Source organism: Eschrichtius robustus, unplaced genomic scaffold, assembly GCF_028021215.1.
Source record: "Eschrichtius robustus isolate mEscRob2 unplaced genomic scaffold, mEscRob2.pri scaffold_350, whole genome shotgun sequence".
Lineage (NCBI taxonomy): Eukaryota > Metazoa > Chordata > Mammalia > Artiodactyla > Eschrichtiidae > Eschrichtius > Eschrichtius robustus.
This window is the reverse complement of record NW_027175301.1, coordinates 278374-295367: the sequence shown is the minus strand read 5'-3', so window position 1 is coordinate 295367 and position 16994 is coordinate 278374. Positions and strand designations below refer to the sequence as shown.

General features: G+C 44.6%; 1 pseudogene; it reads left to right on the top strand.

Annotated features, from left to right (window-relative positions):
- The first annotated feature begins 104 nt into the window (after window positions 1-104).
- On the top strand, window positions 105-16119 carry LOC137757777 (diacylglycerol O-acyltransferase 2-like protein 6; annotated as a pseudogene).
- Window positions 16120-16994: the final 875 nt, after the last annotated feature.

Here is a 16994-nt window from a genome sequence, read left to right as displayed (position 1 = left end):
AGTTGGGGAAACCGAGCCACAGAGATTTGCCAACTTGTAAGTGGAAGAGCTGAGATCTGAACCCCAGCTATCTGGCTCTAAAGTCCATGCCTTTAGCAGATAGAATGCCTCCCAACAACAGATCTAGAGAGACAGAGCGATTCCCCCACAGCATCCGGGGAGGAACTTGGCGGAGCCAGGACCGAAAGCCAGGTCTGCTCTCTGTGCAATGCTTCTCCCACTGGCCACTGGTACAGAACCCCTGGGAACAGAGGCACAAGGAGGGATCTGAGAAGTCTAGATATTCATGCAAAAAAAGGCTCTAGTCGACTAGGTGGCTCTCAGAAGAAGACAGGAGGAGTCAAAGAGCATCCACCAGAGCAGACTGCTTTTCAGAGATCCTATTTGAGGCCTAAGCCATTCCCTTTTCCTGCACTAATTTGTGAGGGACCCCTCCTCCCCACCCCACCTCCCACACACACAGCTAGAACCAGCCTGAGGCAATTGAGCATCTGTGGGGAAAGGATGCATATTAGAGAGATTAGAAAGTATGATCTAAAGCCTGGTGTGTGTGTGTGGGAAGTTGAGGTGAGGAGAGAACAGGGAAGACTGGAGAAACGTTAGGTCAAGGCTAAAACCTCCAGCAGATAAAAGTACTCAGTGATGAGATTAAAGCAAAGCACCTGCAATCAGCTCAGCTTTGGAGGCACCAGCCTTCTTACCATAACAGAACAGCACCTTGGCCATTGCCTTTCTCTCCCATCGGTATCTTCAGGAAAGCCTCCAAACACTCTCTGTTTTGCAGTGGATCCCAGTCTATGTCTTTGTAGGTGAGTGAACCCCAGGGGCTGGAGAGCACAAGGGAACAGATGAAGAAAGAGACCAGGAATCTCCAGATGAGGAGGGCTCCAAAGAGATCATTTCGTTGGTCCCCACTCTCTGGGAAGGACTGTGCCTCTCCACCCAGAGAGATGGCTACTGTTGAGTTCATTAGATTTTTCTCCTCCCATCTGAGGGGCATGAAGACCAGGAGTGAGGCTGCAGGTTTCCTGGTTTAAAGATTACCCCAACCTTCTCTCAGGACTGTCCCCAGTGAACTAGCTGAAAAGAGACCTATTCGGGGGCAGGGGCAGAGTTGGTGTTACTGGTAGATGTAAGGTGATTTTCCAGGATAAGACTATGATGAGAGAATTATGGAAAATCTGTGGGCTGCATGAGTGACTCATTAGACAGAATTTTGAGAAAGGGCCAGTTCTTCAATGGACTCAGAGAATGACAGTCATCGGTGCTGGGCAAATGGGCTGAGAGCTTGAAGCTTTTCTCAGTCAGAAACCAGGGCTTTGTGAGCAGCCAACTACAGGGGCAAGTTTGGAAACTGGACGTGGAGAAAGGTCATCCTGAAGGATGGGACAGGTTAGGAGGCTGCTAAGTCCAATCTGTGGGAAGCTATACGACCCCGTAGAGCAGTGGTTCTTAACTAAGGACCTATAGACCTAGAATGAGGCAGGGAGGGACAACGTTGAATTTGGATGGAAAAAATTACCTGTTTATTTTCACTAACTTCATATTGAAATGATGAATGTAGGCAGCAAACCACAGAAATACCTGTGAATTTGTCGATAATAGACATGACAGAGATTTACATTTCACATGCCAGTTGTTGCAGTCATCTCAAAAGTTCATTTATGCTCGTTACCACGTCCAAATTCCAACAGTTATTGGAACTACCATTAGGTGTGGTTATTTAATGCATAAATCAAGAAGCCCATGTTACTCTATGACATTTTTGGCAATATTTTGATAACGGTGTTTTACTATGATGAGTTTCCTTTGCAACTCTGTGTATTTTATTTTGTGCATTAAAAAATACTGTTCAGAAAAGGGCTTCACCAGACTGCCAAATGGGTCCATGGCCTGGTTCCCAGTAAATGCTCCTTACAGAAAAGTGTCCTTCCTTCCTTCCTCCCTCCCTTCCTCCTTCCTAATTCATTTCTTCCTTCTTTTTCTCACCCTCTTTCCTTCATTCTTTCTGTCTTGCTCAGAGCCTCCCTCAGCGGTTCTCCTCCTTCCTGAATGATGTTGAGAATCATGGCTGATTACTGAACACTACTGGGAGTGATGGGGGAAAAAGTAGGGAAGAGGGGGAGAGAAAAGGCAGAGGGACAAGAAGGAGAAAAGAAGCGAGGAGAGAAGAATGAAGAGATGGTTTGGGGGAGATGTGGAATATAAATATTCATGACCCTTGGAATTAGGCAATGCTCCTGAGAGCCCCTCTGAGGCCCAGCTTCCAGTTAAAAGATGGCTCTCCATCTGTCTCTTCTTTTCTGGGCTTGTATTGCCATCTATCTAAACTGTTGCAATATCCTCTTTCCTGGCCTTCTATTCTCCACCCTCTCCCATATATTCCACTGCCTACAACCAGGAGAGTCTTTCAAATGCATCTTTGATTACAGCCCTTTGCTGTTCAGAAATAGTCAGTGGTTTTCCCTTGCCTACTTGATGAAGTACAAATGTGTTATCCTGGGCATTCAAGGCACTGCTGCACTCTCTGCCTCGAACTCTTTACCAGCTCATCCCCCTACTCTTCCCCTAGGCGAAGCTCGTATTCCAGGCAATCTATTCACAGAACAAATGTGAAGGGCACTTACTCTCTCACTCCTTCACCTCTGCTCTATTTCCTCCACTTAAAAGATTCCCTGAACACCCTTCCTGGACTATCCATGGACAACCCCTCCTTTGAGATATTGCTCAAGTCATACCTTCTCTGCAACATTTTCCTGGCAACCTGAGATTACATTATCTCTGAAAGTCCAGAGCACTTTGGAAAAATTGGTTGCATAGCAGCCTTTATACCCTATGCCTCCTCTACCCAGTAAGCTCCATGAAAACAGGAGCCACGTCTTGTCATTGTTATGTTTCTTGCAAGACCAAGCTTGACACTGTTGATTCTTTCAGATTTCTTCTCCTCAGTAAAGACCTTTAAGTCCACCTCTTGTTCTTTTTTCTCTCTCATGGACATCTTTGTGTGTGTGTGTGTGTGTGTGTGTGTGTGTGTGTGTGTGTGTGTCTGCCTCCTATCTCTGGTTGCTGATAATACAAAAAATAGAACATACTCTTGAGAGTCAGACAGACCAGGTCTGCCATTTACTTGTTGTGTGAGCTTGTGCAAGTAAGTCATTCACCCTCTACCATTGTAGAACAGAGCTCTCAAGACCATTCTGAAAATCAAAGAGGAAAGAAAACCCTCAGTAGATGTTCATTTTCTTTCTGTTATAGAAATTGACATCAGAGCCCAACCACCCCACCTTAGAAGACGTTTGATCAACAGAAGAGTGACTACCACTTCTGAGACAGGCACCCTAGACTCTAAATTTATTGCACCTTCAGGAAGAATAATGAGTAACTAGATCCTAGAAAATGAGGCAAACAGAGACTCTGATACCTTCCGAGCATTCCCACAGGCCCTTTCAAGGCATCATTCACTACTCCCTCTCCATCACCCCCTACATCCAGTCAACTGCAAACCCCTGAAAATTCTGCCTCCATAGTATCTTTCAAATTGATTTCTGAAGTAGTGGCTGATTTCACGTTTCCATTGCCTCTCATCTAAGTCACTGCAACTCTTAGCTGACCTCTCTGCCTACCGTTTCTCCTGCTCGTACAGTCATCTCAGATGATCTTACTGATACGCAGATATAATCACGCTCTTCCTCTGCTAAGAACAATCATTGGCTTCTCATTCCATTCAACATGGGTCCTGAGCTCCCCTGCTCCCTCCCAGTGTCATCTCCTGTTCCATGGCTTCCCATGCTCCCTGTACTTTTGCAGGTTATGGTATTACTCACAGACCTTGGACTCTTCCATCTCCAGGCCTTCATTTGAGCTCTTCCTTGTGCGTGGAAGGCCCTTCCGCCACAAATCCATCTGTCAAAACCCTACTCTTCCTTCAAGATTCAATTTAACTCTTACCTTCTGCAAGAAGGCTTTCTAGGTTGCCTGGTAGTAAAGAATGGCCTTCTCCTTTGGTCCCCATATAATGACATTTGAACCCTAACTGTATTGTTCTCACCCTCTAGGATATATCCATTATGTATGGTGTCAGTTTTCCCCTCTTGACTATGAGTCTCTGGAAAGCAGGAACATTATTTTTTACATGTCTTAATATGACTTAAAATTAATTAAACATACACAAAGTGCTTAAAGTAGCTCTTGGTTCATAATAAAGACTCAACAAATGCTACCTACTTTCTTCCCCAAAGCTTGAAATGAAGATATGTGACGTCTCTGAACCTCAGTTTCTTCATATGTAAAATGGGGATAACAAAATTATCTACCTCTCAGGGTCATGAGAGGATTAAATGAGCTAATGTACATTAAGTGCTGAACAGTGTGCTTGTTGACAATAAATGCTCTTACAAGTTATCAGTAACCATACTTAAGTTATTTTCATCATTTTCATACTTATGCTTTTCACCCTCCTCCTTCCAGGCCCCAAGCCTGCCCCCATTGCTTCTAGCACAGATATTTCACATGAGGTATGCTTCGTCTATGTTTGCTGAATTACTAAGTTATCTTTTTTTTACTCTCGCGGGTTCTCATATTTATGGTAATACAGATCCAATAAGTAATCACAAAGCCACAGAAACTCGTCTTTGACAAACCAGCCACATTCTTGGATTTCTGAAGGCTTTGAGCCAACTGATTAAGACGCCGGGTTTTCGTTTTACACTAGAAATGACGGGCTGCCCATAGCCTTACACACTCATGCACACCCTGGAACCTCAGGAGGCCTTTCTTTATTTGGAATAAGGGCATTGGTGGTTTATTTCCCTGTTAACATTCACCTGTCACTTGGAGAATTTTGAAATCAAACTTCCCTGTGCTACAACTGAATGTAACAAATATATTTATCCTGAGTCATCCTCCTGTGCTTGGCACTGTGCTGAAGGCTGTTTTCAAGAAACTTACTGTCTAGGGCTTCCCTGGTGGCGCAGTTGTTAAGAATCCGCCTGCTAATGCAGGGGACACGGTTCGAGCCCTGGTCAGGGAATATCCCACATGCCATGGTGCAACTAAGCCCATGCGCCACAACTACTGAGCCTGTGCTCTAGAGCCCGAGAGCCACAACTACTGAAGCCCGCGTGCCTAGAGTCCATGCTCCGCAACAAGAGAAGGCACTGCAATGAGAAGCTCGTGCACCACAACAAAGACCCAACATAGCCAAAAATAAATAAATTTATTTAAAAAAAAAAGAAGCTTACTGTCTAAAAGGCAAAGGGCCAGCCATGTAAGGTGCTAACTACACAAGCAGCAAAATGAAACAGGGCCAAATAGATGCAGAAGTAATGTGCTGTGGGTGTGTAGAGGAGGGAACTCTTCATTCTGACCAGAGAATAAGCAAAGATATCATCAAGGAGGTATCATTTGACTTAAGCCTTGAGGGCTGAGAGAATTTTGATATAGACAGAAAGTTGGAGAGCGGGTAGTCAGAATAAGGGAACAGCATCACCAAAGGCATGGAGAGGTGAAATTGCATGGTGGGTTGAAAGAATGGGGAGTAGACTAAGGTGGTTGGACCCCCGTTTCCCATTCTTCAGCCATTTGCATCCCACCTTCTGGTTCTTCCCACAGCTGAGTACCACTTATGCTATTATTACTTAACATTTTTTCTCCAAATTGACTCATTCCTGTAACCTAAGTTAATATATTCTAACAGGAAACTTTACATTACCACCATGAATTCACTTTTATTCACTACACATTAAAATAACTTTCCATCCATGAGCCACTTAAGATCACCCTGTGTCCTTACAGTAGCGTGGTTATGATCACCTCATGCTAGATCATAAGGGGTGTGAGTGCCGGTGCTGAGAGATGAGGCCAAGAAGGTGTGTGGGGCCAGCCCATGGAGGGCCTTAAACAGCAGGCTAACATGTTTGGACTTTATCCTGTCAGCAGTGGGAAAATACTGAAGGTTTCAGAGGAGGCAAACAACATTATGACTGCGCCTTAAAAATATATTTGCGGCATGGAAAATAAACTGGAGGGGAAGAGACCAGCAGGCAAGAATAGACAAGAGGCTGCAGTCCAGACCAGAGGAGATCAAGTTCTGGACCACAGCAGTGGCAATGGAGACAGAGGCAGGAGGATGAATGGGAGAGATTTTTTTTTTTTTTGGAAAGAGAGAGAAGTTAAAGATAACTCCAAAATGTTGAAACTGTGACATTTATCCTGAGGCCTGAAATATGAACAGGAGCTAGCCAGGCAACGAGCTGAGGAAAGAGTCTTCCAGGCAAAAGGGACAACATGCACAGAAGCCCAGAGACTGGGGAACACAATGAGTTGAAGAAACTGACAGAAGAACAGTATGGTGGCATGCAGAGAACCAGGGGATGGCCAGGGGCTCCATCACCGAGGACCTTCAGAACCAAGGTTATGAGACTGGACTGTATCCTAAGAGTCATAGGAAGACATGTGAGTTGTTGAATTATTGAATTACCATTAACCCCCATAGGTTCTCACATTTATCACTAATTTTGATCCATTAAGTAATCACAGGACCACAGAAATGTCTCTTTGACAAACCAGCCATGTTCTTGGTTATAGACTATAGAAGGACAGAGATTTGCATTTAGCATGCTGGCTGCATCATGGTTCAAATTGAAGCAGGTAACCTGTTGGGAAGACATTGGCAGTCAGCTTAGAGAGAGAGAATGGTGGCTTGCACGGGATGGTAGCATGGAGGTGGGGAATAGAACAATTTGAAAGATGTTTGGAGGACAGAACTGACGGGAATTAATAATTGACTAAAGGAAAGAAATAATTAGAGCTCAGTGGCAAAGAGTACAGTCTCTGGAGGAAGAGTGTGAGTTCTCAACTCTGGATCACCCACTAGCTGGCTGTGTGACCTTAAGTGGTTATTTAACTTCTCTGAACCTGGGTTCCTCATTCACAAAATGAGAATGATTATTGTCCTAATGGGGGTTTTATGAAGATTAAATAAAATACACATATAAAATACTTAGTTTTACATGATGAGTGTACAGTAAATGTTGACTATTACTATATGGGAATAGTGAGCAAGCAAAATGAATCAGAAATGATTTGAAGAAAGGACCCACTTAGATTCATATTGGTATACCATCTTTAACTTAAACTAGTAATCGTTAGTAATGTGAGGGTGTACAGGTTTCAATTTATTTTTTTAAAATCAAGACCAAGGGTGAAAAAGGATATTACATAATGGTAAAAGGGTCAATTCACCAAGAAGACATAACTATCCTAAATTTCTAGGCACCTAGCAATAGAGCTTTAAAATATATGAAGTGAAACCTGACAGAACTGGAAAAAAAATAGACAAATTAACAATTATATTTGAAGACTTCCTTGAAAACCACAAACAACCAAAACTCACCCAACATAAATAGATAATCTGTAACTATTAATTAAAGTAAATTTTAATTTTGGAAGGTTATAAACCTTCCAAAACAGAAATCTGCAGACCCAGTTGGTTTCAACAGCATATTCTTCCAAACATTTTAAAGATGATATATCACAAATTCTAAACAATCTTTTTCAGAAAATACAAGAGGAAGGAACGCTTCCCAACTCATTTATGAGGCCAGGCCCTGATACCAAAACCAGACAAATCAGTACAAAAAAGAAAACTACAGTCCAATATCCCTCATGAATATAAATGCAAAAATCCTCAAAAAAATACAAGCAAATCAAACAAAGATTAACATACCATGACCAAGTGAGCTCTGTCCCAGAATGCAAGTGTAAATATTTGAAAATCAATCAATGTAGCCTAACATATTAACCACCTAAGGGAGAAAAAACACACACTATTATATTAGTTGATGTAGAAAAAGCATTTGCCAAACTTTAATCCATGATAAAATCTCTCAGCAAACTAGGAATAGAAGGAAATTTTCTCAACTTGATAAAGAGCATCTGTAAAAAAAAAAAAAAAAAAAAAAAAAACACCTGCAGGTAATATCATACTTAATGGTGAAAGACTGAAAGCTTTCTCCCTAAGATGGGGAGCAAAGCAAGGATGTTCACTCTCACCATTTGTATTCAACATCATACTAAAAGTCCTAGCAAGTGCAATAAAGCAAGAGGGGAAAAAAAATAGAAAGAAAAGCATACAGATTGAAAAGTAAGAAATACAACTTTCCTAATTCACGGATGACATGATCATCTGTGTAGAAAATCCCATTAAATTAAATACTTTTAAAATCTACTAAAAAAAATCCCTCTAAGGGTGTGGAGAAAAGGGAACCCTCTTGCACTGTTGGTGGGAATGTAAATTGATACAGCCACTGTGGAGAACACTATGGAGGTTCCTTAAATAACTAAAAATAGAGTTACTATATGACCCAGCAATCCCACCACCAGGCATACACCCTGAGAAAACCATAAGTCAAAAAGACACATGCACCCCAATGTTCATTGCATCACTATTTACAATAGCCAAGACATGGAAGCAACCTAAGTGTCCATCGACAGATGAATGGATAAAGAAGATGTGGCACATATGTAAAGTGGAATATTACTCAGCCATAAAAAGGAATGAAACTGGGTCATTTGTAGACACATGGATGAATCTAGAGACTGTCATACAGAGTGAAGTAAGTCAGAAAGAGAAAAACAAATACCATATGCTAACACATGTATATGGAATCTAAAAAAAATAAATAAAAATAAAAGATGGTTCTGAAGAACCTAGGGGCAGGATTGGAATAAAGATGCAGACCTACTAGAGAATGGACTTGAGGACATGGGGAGGGGGAAGGGTAAACTGGGACGAAGTGAGAGAGTGGCATGGACATATATACACTACCAAATGTAAAATAGGTAGCTAGTGGGAAACAGCCACATAGCACAGGGAGATCAGCTCGGTGTTTTGTGACCACCTAGAAGAGTGGGATAGGGAGGGTGGGAGGGAGATGCAAGATGGAGGGGATATGGAGATATATGTATATGTATAGCTGATTCACTTTGTTATAAAGCAGAAAATAACACACCATTATACAGCCATTATACACCAATAAAGAAGTTGAAAAAAAATTAATGATGATTCATATTTAACATTATCTGAGTTTTCTTCTGAAGCTTACCCAGCAAATTTACTCTCATCTTTTATGAGGGTCAGAGGTAGCAAGATTTGTATCCATGGCAATCTTCCCATAAATTCCTCCCCCTGTTATTTTTCCTATTTAATTGGTATGCTTACAACAACCCCTTCAGCCAGCTCTTGTAAGGGAAATTCAGCCTATCATTAAGGTTTCTTCTACTCCATAACACAACTTTTTTTTTTTTTTTTTTTTTTTTTTAATGCCCATTCCATCTTTTTCCTGTTATTTTCATCTAAGCCCAAAATGCGAGAGACAAACCTGCTGGCAGGTAACTCTTGAGTTTCTTCCCCTTCTCTGAAACTTTTATCTACTATGATATTATCTTGTCAAAGAAGTCATTCTTTTAGCTGGGTATTTTTAAATTCACAATATCTGTACTGAGCCCCTCTTTCTCATGAATGCAGATTTTAAAATGGAATTCAACTCCCACTGCTGTAAGATGTATCATATCTGCATTTCATAGCCTGCTGTGACCCTTTGCTAACAGAGACGATTTTTCTCCCTTCTGAACTTTTGAGAGATTTCTAATGGGACAAAATTGAACAAAGTAAAGCAGTTTCTAATATGTGTTTTCTTCTCAGCATCAAACAGCCCATACACTGCAGGCTGCCCCTCTCCACTGGAATGTGCTGACAGAGCAGTTGCACAAAGGAAGGAGGGTTGAGCTTTCAGAAAGGACTTCCTGAGGTCCCAGAATGGGGATGTAAGCCACCGGCCCAAGATGCTGTTTGCTTCCAATTGCCAAGTAGTGCTGTCCTTTGACCCCAGCTGAGGAGCTACTCTGAGAACGTCATGGTTCTGCTGTTTCCTCAGTTAAGATACCAGCCATCAAGGGGACCCAGATCCAGGGACTCAGAGGTCATCCCGGACCACAGCAGAGCTAGGAGTGTGGTAGGGTGTTGGGGGGTGTGATGAGGAGAGAAGAGTCTCACACCGGCCTCGACCTGCTCCTTCACTACAGAGCAGAGATTGGGGTTATGATAGGTGTATTAAACTTGAAGGGAACTGAAGGGCACGAACCCTTTGTGTCCCCTCAGGAGCTATTCCTATTCTTCTTATACCCTACTTTCTGGTGTTCACTAAATTCGGGATGCCGTGCGTGCTCGCCTTAGCCTGGCTCGCCTATGACTGGAACACCCACAGTGAGGTAAGAAACAGGGGAAGAGTGGTGGTCCCTCTCTGTACCAAGGATGGAACCACAGGGATGGGGTGGGGGTGGAAGGAGAGAGTGGGAGAGACAGATGGAGAAGAGGTGGGGAGAGGAAAGAAGAGGAAAGGGAAAGGAAAGGAGGTCAGGGAGGCGAAGCGAAGGAGAGAGGGAGAGGAGCACAGGAAGGCAAAGGGAGACAGGAGGGCAAAGCTCAGCAAGGAACAGAGGTCTCTGCCAGGTTTCCCAGGAAGAATTGAGGCTGGTTTCTGGGAAGGTGCTCCCAGCATCCTACTACTTCCCTCCCACCTTTCTGACTTCTCCAGAGGGGCCGGGACTTCCTGTGTCTCCTTGGGAGTTGGATTTAGGGACAGTACCTATAGCTCTGTGCCCAAGATATGGAAATGTGAGAAGGAGGCCCCTCTAGTGACCTGAAGATTTTAGGAAGAACCCTCCACCTCCGAGAGAAGTAGAGGGATTGGCAAGATCTCACCCAGTCTTCCCTTCCCTTCCATACCTGCAGGTGGTAGGCGTTCAACTTGGGTATGAAACTGGACGCTCTGGAATTATTTCCAAATTACTTCCCAGTAAAGGTGACTATGCTACCTCTGGGTACCCTCATTCCCTCTTACCCAGACTCTTCCTCCCTATTCAGCCCCATGGTTTCAAAGGCTTTGGTGGCCAGCAGTGGACATAAAGGCCCAGAGGCATATTGCAGAATAGGGACCCAAGATGGATGGGCAGGTGGGGAGACAAATGGATAACACCTTGCCTCAGAGTGGCAGACCCAGGTCAGCCTCTCTGAGCATCATAATCCCTGGCAATCCTGTGGCAGTGAAGACATCCCAGTGAATAGGGATTTGGGGCTGCCCAAGGGCAACACAGGCTACCTACTGGGATCTGAGTCCACATGTCCTCTCTTCCTTCTATCCACTACTCTGATTCAATCTCCCTCTAACAGCTGGTGAAGACTCATGACCTCTGTCCCAAACACAACTATATCATTGCCAACCACCCCCATGGCATTCTCTCTTATGGTGTCTTCATCAACTTTGCCACTGAGGCCACTGGCTTTGCTCAGAATTTCCCAGCCATCACTCTTTATGTAGGGACCTTGGAAGGGATCTTCTGGATCCCAATTGTGTGAGATTATATGATGTCAGTGGGTGGGTATAAGAAATCATTCCATTCTCTGACCTACCTCAGGGCTCCAACTTCTATAAGATTTGACAGTCAGTCCAGTTCTCACTCCCTGCTGGAAGAGGACTTCTTAGTAGAAAATGAGTCCAGAACACACTGGGCCAGTAACAGGAATATGTGACCAAGCCTCAGGTTCTGTCCAAGATCCGAGAGGCAGGGTTTGATTAGGCAGCAGGATAAGTTATATGCATTCATAAGCGTTGCCATGGATCCTTTCAGAGGAGGAAGCAGAAGCCTGGAGTTCAGGATCAAAGCCAAAGTGGAAAGCAGAAAGCAAAAGCCAAATATCAAAACCAAATAGAGGGAAAATGAGGCATGAATGGGACAGCTCAGATGAACTTTGCCTGATTTTTGAGGGATGTCAACTGGCTTCTTTTGACCAGTCATTTATTTAGCAGCTCTCATCTCAGGGTGTCTCAAAGACACTTTTAAGTCTTTCATACTAGCTGGTACCCTCCTGGCCCATGACCTTCATCTCCTGAGAACCCCTTTGAACTTGCATAAGACATCAAGGCATAAAGGATAGGCATCCGTCAGAATCCAGGACAACTTCCACATGCCAGGCTTCAAGCCGTGGTACTGTGCCAAATGTCCTTCTCTTTGGATGAATATCCATCCTTCTGGACACCAGAAAACAACCAAAGCCAAACATTAAATGTAAGATACATTGATATCTGGAGGGGCCAGGTGGGACCACTAGAGTCCCAGAGGATGATTCTACTCCCCTCTGAGGTTGGTATGACCCTGGATCTCAAGGACTGTGGCCTGGAGCCAATGTCTGCCATCCCAAGAGAGAACAGAAGGTGAGCACAGGGCAAAGTTGGAAAACAGAGGTGTGGAAAGACTCTGTGACTGTTGTAGAGCAGCAAGATGTCATCCTCATTCCACGGTTCATCTACATTTCAATTTGGCTTGGACAGGATTCTGGGTCTGCCTACTCTCCAGAACCCCCAGCCAATGGCTTCCCTTTGCCAGGTTGCTCTAAGGAGGAAACATGTTGGTGGTGGCTATTCCTCATTACTCCTAGGGAAGAGAACTCTGGAGAGCCTCAATTGCCATCAGCCTGGGGAGAGTGGAAGACAGCTGTGGTTCCTGGGTAGAGAAGGAAGGGATGGGCTTAAATCCTATAGAGTTAAGAGAAATTAGGCAGAAGAACTCAATGTATCCCCACCTGTAGTAGCGCAGAGCTGCAAGGCAAGAAGCTGACCTTAAGGACCAACCTCAGGGCTAACCCACGATATGGAGGTTAAAGACAGAAGAGTGGAAACAAGCACAGTCAGGAGACAGAAGAACTGTCTCCAGCAGGAAGACCCTCGAGGAACCCCTTATCCCGTCCCCAAGCACCAAGTTTGTTATACCACTTGACTCTTTGGTTTCACAGGTGTGTGCCCAGTGAGTGAGTTGGGCTTGAAGTATTTGCTGACCAAGAAAGGTTCGGGCAATGCTGTGGTTATTGTGGTGGGTGGAGCTGCTGAAGCCCTCTTGTGCCACCCAGGAGCCTCTACCGTCTTCCTTAAACAGTGTAAAGGTTTTGTGAGGTTGGCACTGAAGACAGGGTGGGTCCCTAGGTTCTGATGCCCTATCATCAGGGTGCCATAGGTCCTCTGTAGCACCTCTCCAGAATGGTAACCTTCCTTGGAAACCTGTTAGAGGTGGTTCCCTCTTCATTCTGATTGCTTTTCTCTACTCGCTCACACTGTGCCTTAAGGGTGTTTGGGCCTCCAGACACATTCTGGTGGGTACTTTTAAAACTTGAAGTTGGAGAAAAAACAGTAAAAGACCTTTACCTTCTGCCCATTAGCCTGGTAGGCTGGGGGTCTGGGGAAGTGGGGCTTCAGCCTATATCAACCCATGAACTGTGAGGCCGAGAAAACTTACCCAGGGCAAGGAAGGCACTGGGCTTGATGCTGAGCGGATTGCAAAGATGCAAAAGACATGTATACTGCCCCCAAAGAGCATATAATCTTTTTGAGAAATAGAATGCATTCATTCAGCAGTTATTAAACAGCTACTGTGTGTCAGGCATAGTACTAGGCATTAAGGATATAAAAATAAATAAGACCTAGTCCTTGTCTTTAAGGAACTCCCAGTCCAATGGAAGACAGACATGTTCACATATAATTACAAAATATATCCAGAAACCAACCACTTACCATCTCAACTATCGCCCCGTGGTTTACCACCCCATCGTCTCGCCCCTGGATTATTACAACAGTCTCCTAAGTGCTCTCTCTGCTTCTATCCTTGCCTCCCTCACATCCAAGAGTCTATTCTCAACCATGGCCAGGATGATCCTATTCAGTGTGAGTCAGATCATGTCACTACTCCAAATGCTCCAGTGGCTCCCATTTCACCCCGAGAAAAACCAAAGTCTTTGCAAGGACCTGCAAGACCCTAAATCATCTTGCCACCTCTCTGATCTCATCAGCCACTGCCCTCCCCCTTGCTCACTCTATTAGAGCTACACTGGCCTCCTTGCTATCCCTCAAACAAGCCACACATTCCTCCCTTAGGGTCTTTGCTCTAGCTGTCCCCTCTGTCTGGGACATTATTCCTGCAAATAACTCTTAGGCTTATTTCTTTACCTTCTCCAGGTCTTTGCTCAATGTCTCTTCTCAATAAGGTCTATCCTGACCATCCTGCTGGATCTTTTCCCCATTGCACTTATCTCCTCATACGTCATCAATTTTATTTCTTTACATATATGGTTTTGTATTTGTTCATTATTACTGTTTATTGTCTGTCTTCTCTTAATAAAAGGTAAGCTCCACGCGGACAGAGTTTTTTTAATCCATTATGTTCACTGATGTGTCCCCAGGGCTTAAAAAAGTGCTGGCACATAGAAAGAACTCAATACCTATTTGTTGAATGAAAGCTGTGACATAATGGACATATGTATAAAGCACTATGAGAGCACCAATTGATGGAAAGCCTTTCACCCAAAGTAGAAGTTTCATAAGTAGGTGACATCCGAACTGTGAATTGAAGTATTAGTAGGCATTACCAGTCAGACCAAAAGGGAGAAGAACTCAGGCATTCAGTGAAGGCCTATGCTGAGATGTCTGGCACTATGCCAGGCCCTGGGGTTCAAAGATGAATAAGACATAGTTCCCCCTTTTGATCAGCTTGCTGTCTACTGGGAGTCAGCCAGGCAAGGTGATGACTGTAGTACAGAGTTGGGGTAGTGTTAGTGTAAGGAAAAGGTAATCACTAGATACGGGGAGTGGGAGTGGAAGGAATTGGAGCGGGTCAAAGAACTGGAGGTTGTTCAAGGGGATGAAATTGGAGCTGAGTAGTGAAGGCTGAAATAGAATTACCCACGTAAAGACAGAGGGAAGGCATTTCTGGCAGAGGGAGCAGGATGTACAAAGACGCATAGACAAGCGAGAACATGGCACACTTAGTATGGCTAAGCAGATTGCAACAAAAGGCTGGGGAGAGGGGAAGCTAGCTAGTAGACAAGGCTAGAGCACAAAGTCCATGCTAAGCAGTGTGGTACAAAGTGAGGAGCTCTGGAAGAGTTTTAAAGAGAGGAGTGACATGTCTAGACGCACAGTTTAGGAAGATCACTCTGGATGCTGGGTACAATAAGGGCTATTAGATTTCCTGAGATTACTTTCCTCCCATCACAAGACAAGGTGCAGCAACTCACCTCAAAGGGTTCCCTTGTGGGACGTGGGTGTGGAGCATAGCAAAAATGAGACACAAGGCTGGAGATGCTTGGGTGTTTGGACTCTAGTCCTATAATGGGGAGATTGTAGAGGTTTTCTACCTTGGAGAGGGTTTCACTGCGGGGAGCTTCCTGGGAGAACTCACACTTCTGCCCGTCTCTTTGCAGATCATACCTTGTCCCCTCCTATTCCTTTGGAGAGAATGAGGTTCACAATCAAGAGAAGTTCCCTGAAGGCACGTGGCTAAAGTTCTTCCAAAAAACCTTGCAGGACAGAATCAAAAAAACCCTGAGACTAAGTTTCTCTACCTCCCACGGCCGGGGTCTCACTAGAGATCCTGGGGATTCTTGCCTTTCAATCGGCCCACTGTCACTGTTGGTAAGTTTTCCAGCATCTTTGGACCACTCTGGTCCTTGATTCCCCGAACCCAGGTCATCCCTCAAGTCTCAGGGGACCCGGCACACAGCTGGGACAGGCAATGGGAATTCCAGTAGCTGTGGTTGAGAGCAGGGTGGGGAGGACAACTAAACAGATCAGAGCCGTGGCCATTCATGGGAGGGACTCAGTTCAACAGCTGCCATGAGGGCATCATTATTCGTATACATTCCTTCAGCACTCTGAGTTTATTCTCATTCTCTTAAGCATGCACGAGATTAGGTATTTGGAGAACATGGGACAGGATGGGGTTGGAGCAGAGGGGAAGAACAACGGAAGTGGAGAGGACCCAGATACTGAGTCTCAGTATGTGGCTCCCTCTGAGGAATGGGTAATTTGAGTTGGGTGGGGGGAAAGGTCTGATGCTTGTCTCTCCTCCTTCCCCACAGCTGGGGAGCCCCTGCCAATTCCCAAGATTAAGAAGCCAAACAAAAAGACAGTGGACAAGTACCACGCACTCTACATCAGCGTCCTGTGCAAGCTGTTTGACCAGCACAAATTACAGTATGGCCTCCCTGAGACCCAGGAGCTGACAGTCATATAACAGGAGCTGGATTTCCCCATTGCTGAACCCCCAAAACATTAAGGGATCGAAGTAGGGCCACATGGAAAGAAGAATCTGGGGAGAGGGGAGGATCTCAGGGTTGAGTGAGGAGGCCAACCAAGCCAGAAAGTACTTAATGAGTCTAGCTTAGAGGAAGGAACTTGAGGGATGGGGAAGAGTGGGCAACAACCCAATTTAGTAAGCAGAGTCTTGTGAGTCCACAGATCTTTTTTGCCCCCTGACACCAGCCAACTCTGATCAGAGGCATTAGAAGTTAAAGGACACCATGCCCTTTCTTCCTGAGCCTTAGTGACACCATCACTATTTAAGTTGAAGCTTAGAAGCCTTGTTGAGAACAAGGATGGTTTGTTTCCTCCTAGGCCCTTGGCCCTTTCCTTACAATTTGGGGGCCACCACAAGGTAAACCAGGGACCTGAGCTATGCTTTCCTGATCCAAAGCAGACACGATTCCCTCAGCTGTGACACAGTTCTACACTGGCAAAAACTTTATTAAAAATAATTATGTAATTTCTTCTATAGAAACAAAGCTCTAGATATATAAAACAAGATATGAGTATTTCCTAATTACTGTGTGGTTCACTACTGGGCTTCCCTGAAACCTAGCCAGAAAGCTAGTCTGTGGAGAGCTATTTTCCTCTTCTTTATCCACCCTGTACTCTGTAGCTGACAGAAAAGGTGGAGGAGTGGAACCAGAACTGCTGCACAGTGTAGGAGACAGGACAGAACCATGGGAACTGGCACAGGCATGCCCTGAGTAACCTGTCTCTCCTGATCCCACATAACCACCCTGGGTGAGGAGGGAGGGCACCTACAAGACCACATACCAGCTGTGAGTCTACTTTATGTCAAAAACC